General features: G+C 36.4%; 1 long non-coding RNA gene across 1 annotated transcript; it reads right to left on the minus strand.

The window, feature by feature from the left end:
- Positions 1-920: 920 nt before the first annotated feature.
- LOC124080807 (uncharacterized) lies at positions 921-25,817 on the minus strand. The gene is made up of 4 exons (XR_006847851.2): positions 25,137-25,817; positions 23,827-23,994; positions 3,056-3,183; positions 921-1,232 (listed from the first exon to the last, which is right to left on the minus strand). It is a non-coding gene; the product is annotated as an uncharacterized LOC124080807 (long non-coding RNA).

The raw sequence follows: 25,817 nt of genomic DNA on the forward strand, positions 1-25,817 counted from the left end.
AAAGCAGAATTTCCATTCATCTCAGCCTGTGTGCACCTGGCGCCCCGGAGTGCGGAGCGCCCCAGCCGTAGGCCTGGTCCCCACCAGGAATGCCTGATGATCACAGTGGGCTTCCAGGTTCCCGGTGGTCACACCACTCATGCTTGGCCCAGTTTGGCCCACAACGCCACCCACGGGTCCACATGGGTCCACACAGTCCCCAAGCGTAGGCGACCCACGTGCATTCGTGTGTGTCCTTAGGTGTCCACCTGCCCCACTCCTAGGGGCTGAGGCCTGGGAGTGCAGATGTCCTGCCCCTGTCTTTCTGGAGTCGTGCTGGGTCCCCTGAGGGCCTGGTGCTGCCTGGGCATGGCGTCTGTGGCCAGGACAACAAGGGCACCACTCAGCTGAGGCCTCCCCAGCTCAGGGCAGAGGCTGCGTTCACAATGGGAATACACCGAGGGCGGAGTGGGGCCTGGTGGCCCCCTGCGCAGGCTCGGGCTGGGCCAGGGGCCCTTTGGCAGGCCACCTGGTAAGCAGGGCCAGATCGTGGGGTGGCGGGACCAGGCGGCCTTTGGAAGAGTCCAGAAAAGGTCATTAAGATATTTGAACCTTCTTTGAAGATTTCCCTTTGGGAGCGAACTGTTCCCATCTTCCTGGGCCGCAGGCCACTGCCGCTGCACTGCGCATACTAGTTGGACTGCAAACTTGGAGAGGGAATTGCAGATAACAGGATAAATTTTTTAAGAATTTGTTTTTTTCAAAGTTATTCTTGACTTATCCTCCTCCCTCATTCTTGTTCCCTTGTGGTGACATTTAACAAGTAAGCCACACAGAGTGTTTCAAGTTTTGAGAGGAGCGTTGGAATAGAATTAAAAACCAAGTTTTCTTAAGCCAATAACCTCACAACAAAGGCTGTAGAAAGCATTTGTATTATTTAATATGTGCTCAGCCATTGGGGATGTGCCACGCAGGCAACCCCTGGAGGCGCTGCAAAGACAGATCTCTGCATAGCGGGGGAGACTCAGTGTTCTGCATATGTGGACTACATACCTGGTCCCCAAGTGAGAGGGTACAAGGGTGCCATCTGTTGTCCTTAGCTCATCCTGAGTTCACCGGGTGTTGGGGAGCAGGTAACATCTCTGTTGCAGACTTGGCTTTATCTACAGAAGCAGCTTACTGATTGATATTTTTGTCACAGTGGATGGCTTTGCATTTTAAAGAGAGGCACTTGGGGGACCTAAGCTGTCTTCCTAAAAGATAAACAAAATTGTAAAAATCTTTAAAATGCTAGATTTTTACTACTAGACAAAGAACAGATTCATCTGTATATATATGATGAATATTTTAGTAATTCTAGCTACTTTGGGAGTCTGAGGAAGGAAAATGCAAATTCAGCATCAGTCACTTAGCAAGAATTTTTTTTTAATAAAAATTAAAAGGGGCTGGAATTGTTGCTCAGTAGTATAACACTCCTGACTTCAATCTCCAGTATACATACATATGCTTAAATATAATAAAATTTAGATAAATTATATGAATAATCACATAAACAGAGTAAACAATCAAGGCACTATACACAAATAATAAACAAAGTAGGGGTAATATTTATACATGTAAATAAGCATATATAACTTTCTTAAAAATGGGAACATGGTTCAGGTACAATTTAATTTTACCTAATATTGTCCTCAAGTGAGAAGTCAGAAAAATTTTTACTCAATTATAACATATATGTATAATAATTTTTTTAAAAAATTACTGATTTGAGAAAACTCAGTATTACTGAGCAATACTGAAACTACTCGAAACAGTGGATCTCAAAAAGAGAAACAAGAATTAGAGAAAATCTAACTCACAAAATTCTAAACACAGTAGTACCTTAGAAATCCTTCTTTAATTATTTTTTTGTAATTATAAACGAAAAGAATGTTATTATTTTACTTTTTTGTTTATTTTTAAGTGGTACCAAAGATCAAACTCAGTGTCTCGCATGTGCAATGCAAGCCCTCAGTCAATGAGCTACAGCCCCAGCCCTAGAAATCTTTCTTTAAATTACATTTATCAGCTATATTTTTATAGTCTAGGAGCAGGCATTGTGAATCACTACTATTCATTACATGACAGAAAATTTTCACAGAAAATCCAGTATAAGCAATAATAAAATGTTCTGATGAGGAAATTTGAATAAATAAATAAATGAATTATATTAAAGAAATTCTTCTATGATATTAATATATTACAATAGTTCAACCTAGAGATATCAAAAATATGCACAGATTTTCTAAGGAGTTTCTAAAGATCAATAGACATCTGTCAAATTATGCAAATTCTTACAGGCATTAGGGTGTGCTTTGTTTATTTAAATGTAGGGAGATAACTGAAATACAAGAAGGAGCTTAAAGAATTGGAAAGTATGTCAAACATGGGGCAGGGTATGCTCTGTTATGAATGCAAGACAATAAAACCTAGGATTAGAAATATAATTTCTGCTAGAATTTAGCTTCTCAACATTTTAAAGAGTGACTTATTTTTTTTTTTTGACATTTTGACATCTTATTCATATTCTTTGCTTCCTTGACTTTTACCCACATGAATATATGGCTACTGTCACTTTTCTCTTCAAATTCCAAGGTTATTGCTTTTGAGACAGAAATGACCAAGGATGATTTAAAGATTTTGTGTTTGTTGGAAAATGGAATATGGTTCATTTTTTTAAATTTTCTTGCTAACTACTGATGTTTTTAAATGCTGAACTCATTAGGAAAAATAAAGGAATCATAGAAGAGTCTAGACAGTTACTTTTTTCAAATTTTGTTTTTGACAGAACCACTAAAATACTTTGCAACAATTTTCAATCTCCAGATAGTCAGCATCACTTTGAAAAGATAGGTTGGTCATAAAAAGAAAATTCGTTAACATTTCTTTCTAAATAAGCAAATGCCCAATCTTCATTCCAAAAACAAGAACTTAAAACATTTTTGTGCAGAATAGAAGTGGCAAAAAGATATTCTACAAATTTAAAAAATTAAATATTGGTAGTTAACTAGGAATTCTGATGGAAATTTATGCTCACCCACAAAGACCAGGTTTTTATAGATCTCTAAAAATCACAACTCCATATAAAGTCTGCTGAACAGGGTCCAGGCATTTCCACTCCTCATCAGAGAAAGCAATTGCCACATCCTTGAACATCAATGGTTCCTGAAATAAAAATGATTAAATATATGTCACATCAACCATATGATCATTGACACAATATTTTATTTGACAAAGGTTGTAATGAGAGTTAGAAGAGCAGGCTCTCACATAGGGAAATGCTCTCAATCATTCAATAAGGTACTTTTTTGTGGTGCTGGGGATTGAAGCCAGGGCCTTGTGAATGCAAGGCAAGTACATTACCAACTGAGCTATATCCTTAGCCCCAATAAATAATTATAAGTAGTGAAATTGATGAATAAAGTTGGTATAATAAAATCCAGAGAGCAACACATGTGAAGCAAAACACTAAAGCAAAAAAAGTAGTAAAACTTTCCAACATAATCTTAATGGATAAATGACAGCTGCAATAAGTTATTGAATACTCAAAAAAACCCAACCAAATGATGCAATTATACTTGAGATATACATAGCAAGCAAAATTTTAAGTAATAACAAGACTCATAGGACCATGGTCACCTCTGTGTGTGCAAGATATATGACATCAATGAGACACACCAAAACTTCCAAAAGTCCATATATTTATTTAAATGGCAATCTCCAAGTTGTCTATATTCTCATTATTTAATAATATTATAAAACAAGTACCATATATATTATTTCTTTATACCACAACATCAACATCACAATTCACTCACTTTTCAAATGATAAAATAAAAATTTTAATTATCGCAGTATTACAAAACACTTAGGTACTTGGGCAAACTTGTATTACATGGAACAATGATATAAAAAAAGATAAAAGAGAAAAACAAATTAATAGACTATTAACCCCACAGTTCATAAAGAAACTGTAACATCAGATTAAACATCCCCAGATATGGGAAATGACTCTCACTGTGAGTTGTATCCCCACATGGCTAATTTCAAAGTAGGGAGTATGGGAATACTAAGCTGGAAAACATTAATTCTGAAAGGTTTTTACACCCTAATTACTCCCCTAAAAGTATGGAGACTAGGATATCAATTTTCATAATGAACAAACACATATCTAGACCTACTTTAAGGATATGACCTGTGATGTATTTTTTTCTGAAAGTTTTGTTTTGTTTTTCAATTAAGAATTTAATCTAGGGTCTACTCTACTCTACCACTGAGCTGCATTTCCAGAATGTTTATTTATTTAAATTTTGACACAGAGACTCACCAAGTTGCTTAAGACCTTTCTAAATTACTGAGACTGGCCTCCCATTTGCCATCTTCTTGTCTCATTCTCTCACATCACTGGGACTATTCGTCTATTGAAGGGCATCTAGGTTGGTTCCACCACACTTATCAATACAACATCTTTTGATAACAAACATGCAAATTGCACAACAAAAAATGTTCCAACAAATAGTAGTCCTATAATTCAATTTTGATACTCCTATAGATGTCACAATTTGGGGTTTACTCCTATTGAATTTCACTAACTTTAAGTGCCAGTTGCAAGCCTCAGAATAACATCAGTATTTATGATCAGTTTCCCATAAACTGGCAGTCTCTACAACTACACACTTAAGTTACATATTCTGATAGAACTAATTATGGAACAAAAAAGCACACTTTACTTATGTATACCAGGTTCTTTTTTTAAAATTTTTTAATTGTTGGTTGTTCAAAACATTACATAGTTCTTGATATATCATATTTCACACTTTGATTCAAGTGGGTTATAAACTCCCATTTTTACCCCGTATACAAATTGCAGAATCACATCAGTTACACATCCATTGATTTACATATTGCCATACTAGTGTCTGTTGTATTTGCTGCCTTTCCTATCCTCTACTATCTCCCCTCCCCTCCCCTCCCCTCCCCTCTTCTCTCTCTACCCCCTCTACTGTCATTCATTTCTCCCCCTTGTAATATTTTCCCCTTTCCCCTCATTTCCTCTTGTATGAAATTTTGTATAACCCTGAGGGTCTCCTTCCATTTCCATGCAATTTCCCTTCTCTCTCCCTTTCCCTCCCACCTCTCATCCCAGTTTAATGTTAATCTTCTTCTTATGTTCTTCGTCCCTACTCTGTTCTTAGTTACTCTCCTTATATCAAAGAAGACATTTGGCATTTGTTTTTTAGGGATTGGCTAGCTTCACTTATCATAATCTGCTCTAATGCCATCCATTTCCCTGCAAATTCTATGATTTTGTCATTTTTTTAATGCAGAGTAATACTCCAATGTGTATAAATGCCACATTTTTTTTTTATCCATTCGTCTATTGAAGGGCATCTAGGTTGGTTCCACAGCCTTGCTATTGTGAATTGTGCTGCTATGAACATCGATGTAGCAGTGTCCCTGTAGCATGCTCTTTTTAGGTCTTTAGGCAATAGACCTAGAAGGGGAATAGCTGGGTCAAATGGTGGTTCCATTCCCAGCTTTCCAAGAAATCTCCATACTGCTTTCCAAATTGGCTGCACCAATTTGCAGTCCCACCAGCAATGTACAAGTGTACCCTTTTCACCACATCCTCGCCAGCACTTGTTGTTGTTTGACTTCATAATGGCTGCCAATCTTACTGGAGTGAGATGGTATCTTAGAGTGGTTTTGATTTGCATTTCTCTGACTGCTAGAGATGGTGAGCATTTTTTCATGTACTTGTTGATTGATTGTATGTCCTCCTCTGAGAAGTGTCTGTTCAGGTCCTTGGCCCATTTGTTGACTGGGTTATTTGTTATCTTATTGTTTAATTTTTTGTGTTCTTTGTATATTCTGGATATTAGGGCTCTATCTGAGGTGTGAGGGGTAAAAATTTGTTCCCAGGATGTAGGATCTCTATTTACCTCTCTTATTGTTTCTCTTGCTGAGAAAAAACTTTTTAGTTTAAGTAAGTCCCATTTATTTATTCTTGTTATTAACCTCTTGGGCTATGGGCGTCCTATTAAGGAATTTGGAGCCAGACCCCACAGTATGTAGATCGTAGCCAACTTTTTCTTCTATCAGATGCAGTGTCTCTGAGTTGATATCTAGCTCCTTGATCCATTTTGAGTTAACTTTTGTGCATGGCGAGAGAAAGGGATTCAGTTTCATTTTGTTGCATATGGATTTCCAGTTTTCCCAACACCATTTGTTGAAGATACTATCCTTTCCTCCATTGCATGTTTTTAGCCCCTTTGTCAAATATAAAAAAGTTGTAATTTTGTGGATTGGTTTCTGTGTCCTCTATTCTGTACCATTGGTCCACCTGCCTGTTTTGGTACCAGTACCACGCTGTTTTTTGTTACTATTGCTGTGTAGTACAGTTTGAACTCTGGTATCACTATACCTCCAGATTCACACTTCCTGCTTAGAATTGCTTTTGCTATTCTGGGTCTTTTGTTTTTCCATATGAATTTCATGATTGCTTTAAGATGGGGTGATTTTAACAGCTCTCTCTCTCTGTTTGACATCCCAATTCTGCCTTTGTATGAACTGAAAAGAACCGGTATGGTGATGTGTTTCTGTAATTTCAGTGACTCAGGAGATTTAGGCAGGGAGATTTCACATTCAAGGACAGCTTCAGCAACTGAGTAAATAATAAAGCAAAAACAAACAAACAAACAAACAAAAATAACCACGATGGTGTTGGGCAAGGTGCACACAACCGTAATCCCAGAAGGATGGGAAAATGAGGCAAGAAGATGGTAAATTCAAAGTCATCCTCAGCCAAAGTGAGACCCTAGACAACTCAGTGAGACTCTTGTCTCGATGTATAATACAAAATAGGGCTGGGGATGTGGCCCAGGGTCAAGTGCCCCTGGCTTCAATCCCTGGTACAAAAAAAAATGAAATAAAATAAAATGGGGCTGGAGGTGTGACTTTGTGCTTAAATGCCCCTGGGTAAGATCTCTGGTACAAAAGAAACAAAAATTCTGCTCTTTTGAATAAGTGTCACTATCTAACATCCAAGAGAATATGAAAATATTGATATCTCATGTAGCCTAGAGGAGGTGAGTTTTGGCTTTGAGATAAGGTAGAGTTGAACCTGAATTCCAGTAAAGTTACTTAGTAGTTGTGAGACTTAGCAAATATTCTTTCACACTGAACACCTATGTGAACCTCATCTATTATAAAAGGTACAATAATCATATAATGCCAACATGTAACAATTCTTCAGCTTCATCTATATACAGAAAGTAGATGATATGCTTTTACTCCTTCTCTAGAAAAATGTAGAATGTGTTTCCAAAGCTTTGAATATGGTCTCTTATTATTTTTTATGGATTATATAATGCTGTGGCTATGAAAGAGTATTAGTCAGGTATCTGGTCAAGAAACATTTGAATGTGTTTGTTTTTGCTTTCAGAACACTGTTACCTCCATGAGAACAAGCCCACAATACTTTTTTAATCATGAGTTATTTTGGGAAAAAATATCAGGGTGTTTTATTGGCAGCCAGATTACACTCTAACGTTACCAACCATCAGCTAATCATATGCAGCAAAGATTCCAGGTGAACCAAGCCTAAATTGACGACCACCCCAAATATGAGCGAATAAGTTTTAGAATGAGTTAACTAGTGACAGATAATTAGTTAATTTATTCACTATAGGCTGGATGCCAGGATTCAATCACATGATGTGCAGAGGTTGTATGAAAAACAGCCATCATCTTATAGATAGTGATTTATTTTTTCTTCACTAAAATTTTGTTGACTCTCTTAATAAACTGAATTGAACTATGAAAAATATTTGTAGACATATATGCCTTTAATTGTAAAAATATTCTCCCAGTACCTTATAAATTTGGTATGAATATTAGCACAATTATAAAAGCCAAATATCTCAATCCTGCCTCTAGGGTCAAGGTAAAATTGCAAATAAGTTTCCCTTTAATTAATATTGTAGAGTCTGGGCTACTGAAAATCTGAAGACCTGGCACCATCCACCTCCTGGGACACCAATTCTTTATGTTTACCATGTGGGATCTGAAATGGGAATGAATCTGTTCTTAGAATCTAGTGAGAAATAATGCCCACATTTGTACAGTTCTGGGTTGGAGCTGCCAGCGGTCTCAATGTGCACTGTCTCCCCTGTTCTTTGGCCCTGTTGAGAATATGTCCAGGAAGTGTATTCCATCACCTAGGACATAAAAATGAGTGGTTCAGGCCTTTCATCTTGCTGATGTCAATGAATCCATAGCTCTCAATGTGAAATTTGGATGCAGTAAACTGAGATATGCCTGAGACTTCAGGTAAATAGTGAATATTAAGATGGTTTTCCAAAAGTGCATGTATGTATTAATAAATTCATAATGTCAGTCCGTGATAATATATTGAATATAGTGTTTTTAGTTACAATTTGTTTAAGATATTATTTTCTTTCCTCCTTCCCCTTCCTTTCCTCCTCCTCCTCCTCCTCCTCCTCCTCCTCCTTCTTTTTCATTTAAGGACAGCATCTTACTGAGTTTCTTAGTGCCTTACTTTTTGCTGAAGGTTACATTGAACTCACAGTTCTCCTGCATCCAACTCCTGAGCCACTTGGATTACAGGTGTATGTCACTGGGCCTGACTTTTGTTTTTCATTTTTCATTTGAATAGAAAAAACTTTAAAATCATACTCGTGAGTCTCTTTTTAGGGGTGAGAGATATGGGGACCTTGATGCCTAAGGAAATTGCTACTGAGCTTAAACCTCAAGCTGCTTTTCATAAGATCAGAGAGCAGAAAAGTTAAATAAAAATTTAAACTAACTGTGATGTCATTTCCATAAATAAAAATATATACATATTTATCACAAATTGCTTGAACCTTATATACAGTGATAAGTGTCAATGCACCTCTGCCTGGGTTAGGTCCTATTATCGGAAGGAAATTCTCCCTCAAAGTAACTACACCCAAGGCATTTAATGCAATTCACAGCCACTCAAAATAATAATAATAAGAAGAAGGGTTGGGGGGATTCTAGGTTTGTGAAGCACACCTATAATATGTTACTTGAAAAGGCATTACAGGAAAAATTTATACCCTCTCTGAAGATGTGTGTGTGTGTGTGTGTGTGTGTGTGTGTGTGTGTGTCTATGGGTACAGAAGTAGTGAGGGTGCACAAGTCTAATTCACAGTCCTTTTTTTCTTGAATTTTTATTTCTTGCTGTAGATAGATACAATATCATTATTAGTTTGTTTGTTTCTTTCTTTCCTTTTTTCTTTTTTTTTAATGTGGTGCTGGGTGTTCAACCCAGTACCTCACACATACTAGAAAAGCACTCTACCACTTAATGACAACCCCATTCCCCACAGTCCTTCACTTATTCTGTGTGTGTGTGTGTGTGTGTGTGTGGTGCAGGAAATTGAATCCATGGCCTTAAATAAGCAAAACAAGCACTCTACTGACTAAGCTATATCCCCAACTCTGATCCTTAATATTTCAACAATGAAAATGGGGAAGTGCTGAAGCCTTTTCCAACCAGTCTCTTAGGTGAGGACTGTCCATCCTCACAGGACCAGTGATGAGGGGGCGGGATTCCACAATCTTGTGTTCTCTTCCTGTCTGGAGCCCACCATTCTTTCAATCTTTTTGTAGTCTTCCTGTCCTGGATCAGGAGTCTATGTTTCTTTGCTACACAGATGCTGAAAACAAATCACAGGGAAAACGTTAAGAAACCTGAAAGCCAGGAAATGTAAGTGTGCTTGTTATCCTGGGACTGGGTAGAAAGGTTGTTTGAAGCTGGTGGAAGAGGCAATGGTGGAAACTGGAGATTGTGGCTAGTCCCTCTGGGGTCAGAGGGACTCTCCGAGGCAGCTCAGGGTTCACCCGCCTCTGACTAGTCTAGTGGAGCTTAGGTCAGCAGTTGACAACCTGAGCATTTTGTTCCATGATTGTATGGAGTTTTCAGCTTCTTTCTGAAACTCTTTGTGGGCATCCATGTGCCAAAGTCCAGCATGTCCCCAGACTATTATCCCAGTGGTGAAGCCTGGGATAATTATCAGGAGAGAACCCCAGCTCCATTTGATGTATTCATGCATGAGAGAGACTGTAGATTTTAGGGCTTGTTAGTCATGAGTTTTTGTTTTGTTTTGATTTGTGTTTTGTTTTTTGTTTTCTTTTTGGTACTAGAAATGCAACCCAGAAGTGTTTATCCACTGATTTACATCCCCAGCCCTTTTATGTATTTTTATTTACAGACAGCGTCCCTTTGAGATTTTTAGGTCCTTACTAAATTGCTGATGCTGGCTTTTAACTCATGCTCCTCAGGACGCCAGAGCATTTAAATGAAAGGGAAGCTTTATCTCAAATTCAAAACAAAAATTTGAAATCCACAACTTCAGCTTAGGTCTTCATAGGTCTGAGAATAAACCCCTAGTTTTCTAGGGGGTTTTCTAGGTTTTTTTAGTTTTTTTTCTAGTTTTTCTCTGTTCACAGTGAATAAGTATAAAATAGAATAGATAGTGAAATGACCCTGTAATGAGGATAATGGGCTTCATTGTACCACACCTCAAGGCTAACTGGAAGATTTGTGAATGAGCACCATTAAGGCCTATTTCAAATGTAAATACCCTTGAAACCCATTTGGGAGAACACCTCCAACAAAGTCCTTTGTTCCTGGGGTGATTCCAGAAAGAATGAAAGTGAATCCATATGATAAGATGCTTTTTCTGAAGCCTATTTTTAAGAAACATGGGGAAAAAAAATAATTGATTATGTTGAAAGTGGAATTTTGTGATGAAACAAAATTTCTCACTTTACCAATTGTATCTGGATGCTTGTCTCAGAAATTTTGAAGAATAAAATTTATTTATTTAAGCAAGAAGAAATAGAATTCCCACCATGTGGAAAGGGGAATGATACTAGAAAAACTGATTTTGGTGTGCCATCTTAGAAGTTTACTGATGGTTTTGGGCAGAACACTAAGCAACAAAGTCACAGATTTCCCTTACTATAGTATTAAAGGATTATTTTCTTCTGGATCAGGCTATCTGTAAGTTTGGATCAGCAATCAAACAATATCTACGATTCAAAAAATAAACTGCAACTACACTTATATTAAAGATAGACAAAATTTATGATGATTCCAAAAAAAAAAAAAAAGCAGTGTTTAATTGCATCTATTTATATACTTCAGCAACATATCTATGAAAAATATGTTAATGAGCCAGGTCTCTGGTCTGCTTAAGACCAAAATTTTGGTTCCAGTTACCCATATTTCTGTTTATCTGTGAATCATTCAGAAATGATTAGGCACACATCTTCTCTGTAGGAAAAATGTCAATAATAAATAAAAAAATGATTAATCCAGGTGATGCTAAGGGATTATCTACTGTATCATCTATTAGCAACCTATTCCATCCACAGAATTTTCAAATTTCCATTTTGAATATTTTGTATCTTTAGCTAGATCAACCTATTATTTAGGAACTTGTTTCACCATAGAACATGAGGAAAGTTCTGATGTAATCACACCTTGAAGAGAGGCATAGTTGAATCTTACAGTAAACTGATATTTAACATTAATTTGTAGTACAGTTGATGAAATAGAAGGTTTTTTTAAGAAAATATAAACTAAGAAAATGTAAACGAAGATTGTACCTAGGTGGCTGAAAAGTGATGATGTATTTCAAAGTACATGATACAACTAAACAAGTGGTTTCTAAAGTCTCTTTGAGCTCTTGAAATTCAAGGAACTCTTTAACAAGATTATTATAAACTTTTCAAGATTTCAAGGTCTTAATGATCAGTGAAACACTCCATTTTTTAAACCAGAAAAATAAAAATTTAAAATAGGATATGATACAAGAAATCATGGTTAAAAATAACATCTAAAATTTTTGAAACACCTGCAGTGAGAAATTTAAATGTGGGAAGGAAGAAGGGAGAGAAGAGACTGAGGGAGAGCATAAGCACTAGTTGAGCACAACTGTCCACATACCCTGGACTCAGCTTGCCACTCCATCCATCATTCTCCTCATGTTTGGTTCTTAAACTTGGTGCTCAAAAATACAGCATTTGAACTTTTTTCAATTGTAATCAACCCATGCACTTTCCACAATTAGAAACAGTGTTTGGAGATAGGTGATTCAATCTGAGTTCAGAACTTTCCTACATTCAACTCCAAGTTTAGAAATGCCACTTTTAAGGCTAGAGTCACTTCCTGGTGAATCAGGTTTAAAGCTCAGAAACAGTAGCACAGTCACTCATCACTTGTTATTTTACAGCTCCTATTTTATTCAACATTAACTAAGTAACAATCCAAATTTTAATATTCTCCCCACTCATCTGCCAAAGACCAAGTATTGAACAGCATTAGCAAAGCCAACAACCACATAGTTGTCTGCCACTGTTACCTAATTCTATAATTTTAAAAAAAGTCAATTTTTTATTAATAATTTATTTTTTTAATTATAGGTGGACACAATATTGTATTTTATGTTTATGTGGTGCTGAGGATTGAACCCAGTGTCTCACACATGCTAGGTGAGCACTGTACCTCTAAGCAATACCCCAGCCCCTAATTCTGTAATATTTTTAAGGTTATTGAATTTCTTTTATTTTCAAATTAAAATAAATTCATTTTAAACTGACATATATGAAGATTTTTAAAGGGTTCTCAACAATTTATGCCATTTGACTTTACAGAGATATGTGAGGACCTTCCAGTTGTAAAGTATGATTTTATGGTGGCCTTTGTTTCTTTAAAATTATTTATTGCTGCATTATAATTATGTATAATAGTGGGATTCATTATGCCACATTCATACTTTCATAAATTGATCAATCTCATTCCCAAGTACCCCTGATCTGCTGGCTCTTCCTATTGATGTTCCTTCTATCATTATTATTTAAATTAATACATTATAAATATACTTACGCATTATATATGCATATATAATATACCAATTTCATGTATACATGCAGGATTTACTATGATACCTTTTAAAAATACTTATTTTATTTCTTTATTTTTATGTGGTACTGAGGCTGGAACCCAATGCCTTCCACGTGCTAGGCAAGTGCTCTACCACTGAGCCACAACTCCAGCCCTTACTGTGGTACATTTATACAGACAAAGCAAAATTTTGTAGATTTTGTTCACCAGTATTTCCCCATACTCTCTCCTTCTCCCTCCCTCTTAAGAACCTTCATCTATTGGTCTCACTTCTATTTTCATAATATCCCTCTTTTCTAATTCCTTTTTCCCTCTCTCTAGCTCATCATAAAAGAAAGTATCCAACACTTGACTTCATGAGTCTGGCTTATTTGTTTAGCCTCATGTTCTCCAGTTCCATTCCTTTGCCAACAAATATCATAATTTCATTTTTCTGTATGGTTGAATAGAATTCTATTGTGTATATATAGTATACATTTTTATCCATTCTTCCATTGATGGGCACCTGTGCTGGTTCCATAATTTGGCTATTGTAATTTACAAAGCAGCCTTTATATTTTATCTGATTTTGAACTCCTTTGAACAAACTGAAAATGTTTTAAGATAAAAACCAAAAGCGAAGAGAGGGGCACTTTATCGTTGAGCTACATCCCCATCACCACCATCCATCTTTATTTTGACACAGGGACTCACTAAGTTGCTGAGGTAGGCCTTAAACTTTGATCTTCCTGTGATAGACTCCTGAGTCACTAGGATAACTTGTGTGTTCCACTACACACAGCTGAGTCCTTCAATTGTTCAATGTAATTAAAACCGACCAACTTATATTATGCACTCACTTTTATACTTTTTTTTGAGAGAGAGAGAGAGAGAGAATTCTTTTTAATATTTACTTTTCAGTTTTTGGTGGACACAACATTTTTATTTTATTTTTAAGTGGTGCTGAGGATCAAACTCAGCGCCCTGCGCATGCGAGGCAAGTGTGTTACCGCTTGAGCCACATCCCCAGCCCACTTTTGTACTTTTTGACAGTTCTGATGTCAATGGAGTCATTTTAAATTCTATTTTTTTTAATTTATTTATTTTTAGTTCTCGGCGGACACAACATCTTTGTTGGTATGTGGTGCTGAGTATCGAACCCGGGCCGCACGCATGCCAGGCGAGCGCGCTACCGCTTGAGCCACATCCCCAGCCCAATTAAATTCTATTTTTTACATCAAATTTTATTAAGAAAAAGAATTCCATTATTTTATTAAAAATGTGACACTACTAATTATTAACTTCAAAAAAGATTTGGATCATACAAATTATCATAAAACAATCTACATTTTAAAAAGCAAAGAAATAAGAAACCTTTTTTTAATGACTAGCATCATAGTATTTACTTATATCTGCATTTTATGTGATTATGCAAAATCAATGTACTTCCTGGGAACAAGTGGTGCATGCCTTTACTCTTAGCAGCTGAGGAGATGGAGGCAGTATGATCACAAGTTCAAAGCCAGCCTCAGCAACTTAGTGGGTCCCTAAGCAACTCAGTGAGACCCTGTCTCAAACTAAAATGTATAAAGGGCTGAGGATGTGGCTCAAGGTTTAAGTGCCCCTGGGTTCAATCCCTGGAACCCCTACCCCCTCAAAAAAGTAAAAGTGATGGGGGAGTACCAGTAAAATAGAAGAGAGATCAGTAGAGTAGAGGAAAGGGATTGAGGGAGAGAGGAAGAGCAAAAAGACAGAAAAAGAATGGTGGAATGAAGCTGACCAAACTATCTTATGTACATATGTGAACATACCACAGTGTATTAAGAAAAAGAATTCCATGATTATATTAAAAATGTGGTACTACAACTTATTAACTTAAAAAGAGTTGGATCATATCACCTTTATATATATTTACAAGGATTTAAAATTTTTAAAAAACTATAAATAAACAGAAAAAAGATCTCATGCAGTAGAGGAAAGGGAAAAGGGGGAGAAAGGAATGGAGGTAAAGGGAAATTCTGTGGACTGCACTGGAGCAAGTTATATTGCATGCTTCTATCTTTATGTCAGAATTAACTCTAATATTATGAATAACTTCAATGAACTAATAAAAGGTTTTCCAGGAAATCATTGTTGCAAGGGTTTGAGAAATGTCTTTTTAATAGTTAAACTACTGTGATTTGCAAGAACAAAACTAGAGGCCAAGAGATTAATAAATACAGTTTAATTATAAGAAAGTAAAATTTATAGAACTGCTTCAATTAATTGGAACAATTTCTTAAAGTGCTTGTGTAAGCCTAAAATGATTGTGTTTGATGAAGATGCATTAAACAGAATAATGGCCTCCCAAAGATACCCATATCTTAATCCCAGGAAACTATGGATATGTTGTTACATGGCAAAGGAGATATTGCATATTTGATTAAGGTTAAGGACCTTGATTTGGGGAGAGTATCTCATGTTATAAAGATGGATCCATCTAATCACCTGAATCCATAAATTGAAAGAAGAATGGGTCAGAAGAAAATCTGAAAAGGATTCATTGAACTGTCATTGGCTTTAAAGAAGGAAGAAGAGAACCAAAATCCAAGGAATGCAGACTGCTTCTGGAAGCTGAGACTGTTCCTCAGCTTACAGTTAGCAAGAAGAAAGGGACCTCAGTACTACAGTCAGAGAGCACTGAATGTGGTCAATGATAGTAATGAGCAGAAAACAGATTCCCCCATACAGTCTCAGCCCTGCAGACACTTTGATTTTAGACTGCTGAGACCAACACCAAACTTATGACTAAAAAATGTAATACATTTGTGATGTTTTAGCCATTCATTTGCAATAAATTGCCAGGGCAGCAATAAAAAACCTACTAGATTGAGAGTTTTTTTCCTTTGATTTCTTGCACACAGTTAAGCAATGAGATAATAGTGTCACAAGAAAGTACTAAACATACTGAGTGGGGATGTGCTAAAGGGAGCACAGCAGCTCCAGCAATGTCCATGGTGGATAATTGCCATGAGGGAAACAGGTAGGTAACCAACGAAGGTGGAATAATGCTTTAAGAAAGTATGAAAACGTCAGAAGGTAATACCAATGTTATATCAGCAAGTAAACAAAAATTTCCCAATATTTCCCTAAAACTCCACCACTTGACAGCATACAAGATGTCCAATTTCTTCCTGTACTACCACCACTTAATCCAAAAGAGCTTTCACATCTATCATCTTTCTGTTTCTTCTATCCCTAGTAAAATATTACCTAATTAATAGCATAAAATAGCCAAAAATCCAAAAAATAAAAATAAAAATGAATTAGAGAAGTTAAGTGCTTTGAAATCAGGTGTCCCTGAGTTTGAATGTAGACTTCACTTATTACTTGATACATTAAACTGAGCAAGTTAACTAACTTTTCTGATCCTGGATGTACTTATGTGTAAACAGGAAGAAGACTTTATTTTATAGAGTTTTGGGAAAACATCATGCAAGGTGCTTAGCACTTTCACACTTGCACTCATTAAATAGTATTATATTTAACTAAGCTAAACCAGCAAATTTTTAAATTAAAATATTTCTCTTGTGAAATTGAGAGTATCTGATACATGATATAAAGTTTTAAATTAGTTTTATTTACATTTTCCTTCTTGAAGGATTTTTTTTCACTTCTCAACCAATATTCTAAGAAACACTCTCAAAACAAGTTGGCTATGTTCTTGTCTTAGCATATGATAAATGTAAAAAAAAAAAAAAGTGGATAAGAATAAAATGTACCTTCATCGTAGAAAGTTATTCCAGCAAAAAATATTTCAGTGTTAAGTGGAAGCAAAATCATTTTATTTTAAAGTAAGATTTCATCCTGTGGTCTGGGACCAATTTATTGCTTTTTTGGAAATCAATATGTAAACTCTTATATGATATAAAGCCTCTAAAAAATAAATTGTTCCTTGTCCAACATTAAGCATGCTGTTCTATCTTTGTTCAAAGGAATACCATTAAGTTTAAAGCATAAACTTCATTTTCCATGCTGTATGATATGCACTTTGAAATTTGGTACTTATCTCCAACTTATTTCTCCTCATTTATTCCAGATATGTTTTTCTTCTGTAATGTTTTCATTGCCCTTACGTCCATCATCCATACTAAAATTACAATAAACAAAATTTAATTTAACTTATATTTCTTGGTTGTAGATTTTCACAACAATAAAATAAACAATATAATTATTTATGAATAAAAATTGTATGGGAGATGAATAAGAGTCCTTCTGAATGGATGCAAGTCTATATTCCTCATACTCACAAGAATTATGCCTGACATATAATAGTGAGTAACTGCTGAACATTTTAAACTTAATATAAGCTGAATGCAGTGGCATGCACTTCTAATCCCTGCTGTTCTGGAGGCTGAGGCAGGAGGATCTTGAGTTCAAAGCCAGCCTCAGCAAAAGTGAGGCACTAAGCAACTCAGTGAAGCTTTGTCTCTAAATAAAATCTAAGATAGGGCTGGGGGGCTGGGGTTGTGATTCAGTGGTAGCATGCTTGCCTAGCATGTGTGAGGCACTGGGTTCAATTCTCAGCACCACATGCAAATAAATAAATGAATGTCCAACAACAACGAAAAAATATTTTTAAAAAGATAGGGGTGGGGATGTGGCTCAGTGTTCAAGTTCCCTGAGTTTAATCCCTGGTGCTCGAAAAAAATTTAATATATACATGGGCACTGACAAAATGATAGTTTGACTTGTTTTTAAACTTTACATTAGTGTGAAAGTGATATGCATTCAGTAGTAAACAAACTTCCAATGCTGAATTTTATCCTTTTCCAATATTAATCATATGTGGTATGATAATCTTTTTGTCCAGTGGCAGCAAAAGTACAGATCCCAGTGAACCACATTGTCATTAGAATAAACAACCAACATTCTACATTGTACTGCACTGGTAGGCTGGACTGTTGAGTAGGTGTACTGCATTTTTGACTTATGATATTTTCAACTTTCAAGGTGATTGGAAATGAATGGAGTACTTTTGAAACTTAATTACTCAGGAACACCTTTATGTATGGATTCCTCAAGAATATCAGGTTTATACCACCTATTTCTCACAGCTTTGAAGATCTATAATACAATACATAGCAATACACTATGGCTGCCACTTCAATTTTAAATATAATGCACAATGCATATAATTCTTAACTCTTCACCTGCAATAAAGATATTGACACAAATAACTAAGTTCTTTCTTATTCCTAATCCTGCCCCAAATATGGCTCTACATAGGTCTCACCTAAATATGCTAAATGTCAAGTTGAATGCTTGGAATTCTCAGTAACTCTGGATTTCCCATTGTGGTATGAAAATTTGCAATTATGCATTTCTTCCCTCTGAGAGAAGGGTGTGGTGTTTGGAAAAGTGGGAGGCTATGTAGAAGCAAGACTCATTTAAGCATAAAAATAATGAATCTACATAAGTTATTGATGAGCAAAATTATTCAAAATATCTAAAAGCAACAAGAACACTAGCTATTTTTAAGATTTGTTTAATAGTGTTTTGTTGTTTGATAGTGTTTTTCAATTACATTAAATGGTGTCAAGAGGTCTTTAAAATATATGTGGGCTAGGGTTGTAGATCAGTGGTAGTGCACTCGCCGCTCATGTGTGAGGCACTGGGTTCAATCCACAGTACCACATATAAATAAATAAATAGATAGATGGATAAATAAATAAATAAATGTTTAAAAATGTATATGCAATAGGGCTGAAGACAAAATTTTTAACTTGTACTTGCACATGCTAGGCTTCCTTAGATTAGAAAATCTTAAGCAGCTGAAAGAATGAACACTGACAGCAAGGAGCAAGTTAACCAATCATAAACCTCAAAAAGAGAAGTGTGCAAAATCTAAATTCATAAAAGACAAGTGTAAATTCCATATTAAAAATAGTATAGTCCTGAAATCTTTCAGACAAGCAGAACATCTGTTTAAAAGAGAGAGATGTCTTTTCATAGTAAGACTGTAAAGTGGATCACATTCAGATGCATATCACACATAAAGATTAACATGGAAAAACTATTTAGGTGAGGGGAACTGGGAGAGTATAGGTTTTGGAAACCAAGGCACATGAGACTTTCAAGCTCAAATGTAATCGAGAAAAAAATTCTATATAGCCACATTGGTATCAGGAGATTTAAAAAAAAATAGAATTAATTTTGCTCAACAAAAGAAGAGATGTTCATGAATTAAAGTTGCTATCTTGGTGAGGTAGTGTACTCTTGTCACTTTCCATGTTCAAGCAGGACGTGTATTGCTCTCTGAGAGGTATCACAAAGCAACTCCTTTATTAAATCAAGGGGGTATAAGTTCTCCAAATGATTTCAAAGTACACTTGTATCTCTATGATTTTTTTCCATTAATAAATGACAAATTAGCCTTTGTGGAAGTGCAGACATGGTACGTTCCCAAAGAACATGCTACAAAAGTTACAGACTGCCAAAAAATTGTTCATAGGTGTTAGCTATGTTATTTCTTGACACGATTTTCTTAGAGTGTGCATATGTAGTAAAAACAGATTAAGCAGACTCACAAGTAAACTTTTGTGGTGACTGTGAGAGAAACTAGACATTCTTTCTAATTTGAAATTATCAATTTTAAAAAATTATTTTACTAGATAAGTTTTTGTAAACAAATCTTGATATATTCAATAAATTAGAAAAAAGACAATCTTATGAGAATAAAATGTAAAAATTAGAAAACACAGTTTTATAATGTCTATCATTTGAATCACCCACAAACAAGAATTTATAAAGTATACACAATTTTTTCCCAGGATATCTAGGGACTTAGCTTTATTGATGAAATAATTGAAAGCAATTACTATAAAATACTGTGCTATTGGCACTTATATGAAAATATAGTTTAGATATTAAACCAAATAATTGTATACTGGAAGCTCACTGAATACAAGTGTCAGGGCTAAAGGAGTCCAAGTTTAGTTCACTAACACTCCTTTGTCTTTTAGCTTGAGAAACATAAAACCAAAACATCTCACATTATCTTTCTTGCTAGAATTCACAGTGGTACTGCACTGGCTAGTTCATACCTAACTGATAGACATACTATTATTGTCAGAATTACTGCTTGTGAAAAAAAAATAATAAGATTGCTAGTGCTAATCTTTTTTATTTAAGTGAGTTCTTAGAATCTGACAATGCATCAACCCCAAAAAATTTGCACAAAGGAACCATTTTCTGTTTTAAAATGGTAAATATTAAAACACCAAAAGACAACTTAGATATGATTGGTCTTTAAGCTTTATTAAGTTAGGAAAAATGACAGGGTAATTTTTATGGTTTGCACCTGTCAAAAACAGAGTCTTCACTATTGCAGTTTACAATGATCAGGAGATTCTCCCTCAGGCTATGGCTGAACTTCAACCCACTGTTGAAAAGACTAACACAAATGTGTGTCACCAAGGATTTGATTTCTAGTAAGAAAATCTCTTAAGAAACCCACATTTATGATATACCACACTGCAAGTGTTCAAATCTGAAGTTGAAAGAAGATTATATCTACCCAGTAAGGTCTGTATTATCCTAAGTCTTTTGTCTTTAAGATACTCCTCCTGTATCACAAATTGTGCTAGAGACACAATCTTAAAAGTGTTTTATGCTACCTATAAAACAGATTTTCCTTAAAATTGCCACAAATAGTCCATCATCAAGAAGTCTGAAAATTGTTGAGACATTTCAAGTGTCACTCAGGATTTTAAAAAAGAGAAAACAAACTTGGACTTTAAATGCATAAATAAAAAAAAAATAAAATAGCCTTTCTGTTCAAGTTTTGAAGTAAGTGAAATGTTTTGTATTTTATCTTTCACTAACATAGCAGCACCATCTTATCTATAGCATCAATAAAGAGCTACAGAAAAAGACCATAAAAAGCCTTTATATTTTTCTTTGCTTGCTCAATTCCTGCAACACATTTTTAATACAATCAAGTACACTTTATATTGACATTTCAGTCTTGGAGAAAGTACCCAGTACTTTAATAAAAATCACCAAATATGTATTAGACAAATCACAGAAAATAATGATAAACATTAAAAATCAACACTGATGTTATCAAATGTACATACAAAATTATTTATATCAATTGTGAAGAATCCTATATTCAAAATATTTAATGTTTACGAATTATTTTACAGGCAAATTTCCAGTAGATCATGACTTTTCAAGCAGTCAGAATTTATTTCATTACAATGCAAAGAGTTTAGGTAAAGAAATTTTTTTAACCTATGTTTGGCAGCCAAACAGTTGTGAGAGCACATACACTACTTGAGTTGGTAATCTAACTTAGTCTTTATAATTCTTTTTTTTTTTTTTTTTTTAATATTTATTTATTTAAGTTCTCGGCAGACACAACATCTTTGTATGTGGTGCTGAGGATCGAACCCGGGCCGCACGCATGCCAGGCGAGCGTGCTACCGCTTGAGCCACATCCCCAGTCCAGTCTTTATAATTCTTGAGTGAAATTTTATGTTAAACTTAATACCAATTTTGCATGTAGGATGTTTATAAAATATAAAGAAATACTGATAGGAATATGTTAAATATGATGTTTTTATTTCATGCCAAGTGAGGCAATGAACTATGATCTAAAATAGTCAAAAACTACACTATATATATATATATATATATATATATATATATATATATATATATATATATATATTTAAAGCTAATTTAAACTCCCCAAGCAAGTGTTTCCCTTTATTTAATATTTTCTCTTGGTGTATATGTACTTAACAATAAGTATTAAAATATTTGTAAAGAAATTAAAAATATGTAGAACTTAAAAATATACAGGTTGATATGAATCAAATAGTTTAGCCTCCCATCAACACTTCTAACATATTTTTCCATAAAACAAAAACAAAAGCTACCTATGTGTACCACCAATGATCAATATTTGACATTGTAAGACCTGTGGTATTTTCTAGATTTTATCTTCTAAATCAGTTCACTAATTTGACCAGGTCAAAGAAGTAAATACTTAAAAGGAAGAAAGTGATTCACTGAAAATGTTTTATTACATTGTATCTGGACTTGTGGATAGTATGAATTAATAAAATATGGGCATATATTTAACCATCCCTAAAAACTAACAAATCAGCTGCTATTGGACATGTGATTTGAAACTTTTGGACAGTATGAATACTAGAAACATTTATAACCATTATGAATTCGAACCTGCAGATTTTAGTAGATTTTGTTTATGATAAAGTCGCCTCTGGTAAATCTTTAGTGATTTCTCACCAGCCATGATTCCCAAAGTCAGCAAACATATGCTATTTTCTCAAATAATGCGAAAGAGTTCAATTAACTTGCCCACCTCCATTAACTTGTCACCTTTGTTAATTTATGCTTTTGACAAAACATCTTTTAAATATCAGATATAGCTAGGTATTTTTTCCAAATATAGTCTAAATTTTTACTTCATAAAAAAGTACTTAACACCTATAACAGATAAAATAACCTATAGTATCAAAAAGGAATATGAAAAATAATCTGAAAATAATTCTGAAATGTCCTCATTTTTTTTTCAGTGCTTTCCAGGGAATAAGTTCTTTTGAACCGAAAGCATAAATACACTTCCTCAGCAGCTGAAAGCCTTTCAAAGAACCATATAGATATCACTGTGTATCTGAATCTCACATGAAACAAAAACAAGTTCAAATTGGCAACTCACCAGACCAAAAATTTACATAAAGCGGGAAAAATTCTTGCATTTTTTTCCATCTGGAAAATATTTTAAAGTGGACACTTTCTCCCCTTTCTCTCTCTCTCTCTCTCTCTCTCTCTCTCTCTCTCTCTCTATATATATATATATATATATATATATATATATATATATATGAGATTTTTATATATTTTTTTTACTCAAAAGATTTTCTTGCACCAATTTTGTTTTTTAAAAAGTGCCAGCTTTCCTTCACTCTTTCGTCTACCAAAATAAAAGGATTGTGACTAGTACTTTAAAATAGTGTTTTGTGATATCTCATAAAATTTGTCTTTAAAGCTACACTTTATGAATTTGACAAGATTTTGTAAAATTCTAAAACATCTTGGATAGACTTCTCAATGCATTTCAGTATATATTTACTTAACATACATTTCTAAAATAGTAACATATAGAATATTTTTTTCCATCTGCTGCAGATAAATAATTGCTCAAAGTATAATCTGCAAGAATTTGAACTTGGTTAAAAGATGCAATATCAAACTTATTAATATTGACATACAACTACAATATAAAAGTCTTGATTGAAAGACTCATTTTGTTAACTCTGAATGTTTCAAAATTACCAAAAATACTATAGAAGACAGTTCATGTATAACACACCACCAACATCAATCATCAGACTTTAAGGCATTACACAAAATAAGTCAGGTTTTGGATAAATAGAATTTTTTTAAAATCCCATGTTAAATATTAAAGTTTCCTAATGCAATCTCTTAGCTGTACCTTGTGCTTTTTTACATTAGTAATTAGATTAGAATTAAGCTATTTAAGTGAACATAAACTATAGAAAAGGAAAACAATGGTAAAATGTGGGCATGCCAATCTCTTTCAATGTTAGCAAGCATGAGGTTTTTCTAATCTTGTAGGCAGCAGACTGCCTTCTCAGGTTCAAACCGACCCCGGTCTCAAATTGACAGAACAACCTCTTTTGTTCCCTCCAAATTTCCTTCTTTCAACTCCTCTAGCAAAAACATTTCCTATAGCACTTAAAATATTTTCCTCCTTTAGCAAGGAGCTTTAGAACCAGGTCATCCACTACTGCCACTCACTTGACTGAGCGTCAGGTAATTAGTGCAGCCCTTACCTGGCAGGTGAGCTCCAGGTGGCCTTCACACAGGTACTCTGTGCCTTGTCAAAAATGCTGAGGTCATGCGCTCCACCATCTCTTGGTCATATTCAGCTAGCCACTGTCCTTCCTGCTGGAAGCCACACCTCTGTGCATCATCTGTCTTTACAGAGGCGCTGCTACCACCTTTGCAAACCAAAGAAGAACTCAGAATCCAAGATGGCACCAACTTGCCCCTATGTGCACACTCCCAGCTCCAAGAGTGCTCTGACAGCAGGCAGCTGTGGCCTCATGTCATATGCTGCCTCTGGGCAGTGGCTGCAGCACCTTCCCAAATGGAAGCACTCAGGGCTGGGAAGAGCATGCTCTGTCCCTTTCTGTTCACACCTTTACCCCACACTCTGCCCTCTGGCTTTTTTCTACTTCTCTATTCTGTGTCTTTTATTTTGTATTCCCTTTATCTTGGGCTGAAAACTTGCAAGATGCAAACATAGCTGCAATGTGGCACCAGGCTGAGTGATGGTGGCGCTGAGGGAAGGGTAATACACAGTGACCACACAAGCACACACACAGTCATAGCCTTATTCACTCCCACGATCTCACGTATCATACAAGTACAGACTCACAAAAACTGTTCATGCACACAGACAGATACACATACACACAATACCTAGATATACACTTGGACATCTCCAGACAGGTGCACACAAATTCTCATATGCACATACTCCAGTCACATACACTCATGCACACACAGCCATATTTATGGACCCACACATTCACAGTCCAGACATGGAAATGCTACCCTTAGTCTCCACAACAGTAAACATCCCCAACCTCTACAGGGACCTGGACCGAGCTATGAATCCAGAGGCCTGAATCAGCTCGAGGTTGGCCCAAGGGAGAGTGCAAGCAAAAACCTGCCATCTTCCTGTCATAGAAAGCCAGGGGTGAGGAGACCCATATGCCAAAGGAGCAGTCCATACACTCTGGCCTGGAACGCTAAGTGAAGGGGCCTTCAGACTCCTAGAGTTGTCTCCCAGGAATGAGAATGTTGGGTTGTGGGAGGAAGTCTTCATGGCCCCAAATTGAGCCTCTCCTTTTTGCTGAAGGCTGGGCTCCCTTGGGCATCCCCTTTCCATATCACCCCCCACAACAGGCCTTCCTGTCCCCAGGAGCTTGACTCCCCTTTAAGATCACCTCACTGAGACCTGTACCTCCACAAAATGGGATCCCACCCAGACACCGCAAGGTATGCCCCCACCTGAGGGATCCTCATGCTGCAGCTACCCCTACACACTCCTGAAAACACCAGAGGTACCGCTTACCTCCAGCCCGCAACCCCGGGACTCACAGTCACACTTCCAGCACAGAAAGACGCCCACCCTGGGTCAGACCTCCTCCAATGTGGCGACTCCCTTCGCCCAAGAGGACCTCCCCAGAAGCTGCAGTCCTCCGACCCACGGTGCCTGCACCTTTCCCCAGGGGCTCCCAGCTTGGAATCTTTGGCTTGGGCTCCCTGGGGGCGGCTCTGAGCTCTGGAGGCAGCAGCTCCTGCATTCCAGCTGCAACAGCCTTGGCTCCTGCCCTCCAGCATCTCCGGTCCTCTGCTGGCGGCACTGTGGGATCCTGAATTCTGGACGCCACCAACCAGGTGGTGCTGGGTCCCGTGCTCTGGCGGCAGCGTCATTGACTCCTGCACTCCAGCAGAAAAGTCGCCTCCTGCATTGGAGCGAATTCAAGGCTTTGGCGGCCGTGGCAGCAGGTGGCGGGCGGCTCCCGCACTCCAACGCATGCGTGCTCCGGTGGCTCCCTTTTCCTGGCGGCGGCGGCATTAGCTCCTGCTCCGCAGAGGTACCTGCGCTCCAGGGGCTCCCGTGCTCCAGCTGCAGCTTTGTCTTAGACACTATGGCCGCTCCTTCTGGGATGCAGCGGTAGCTACTCTGGCTCCTCCAGCTGCTCAGGCTCTTCTGGCTACTCTGGCTCCATTTTGGCTGCGCCTTCTGGGA

This window comes from Marmota monax, unplaced genomic scaffold (genome assembly GCF_021218885.2).
Source record: "Marmota monax isolate L192 unplaced genomic scaffold, Marmota_monax_Labrador192_F-V1.1 WCK01_AAM20220418_F8-fsc01513, whole genome shotgun sequence".
Classification (NCBI taxonomy): domain Eukaryota; kingdom Metazoa; phylum Chordata; class Mammalia; order Rodentia; family Sciuridae; genus Marmota; species Marmota monax.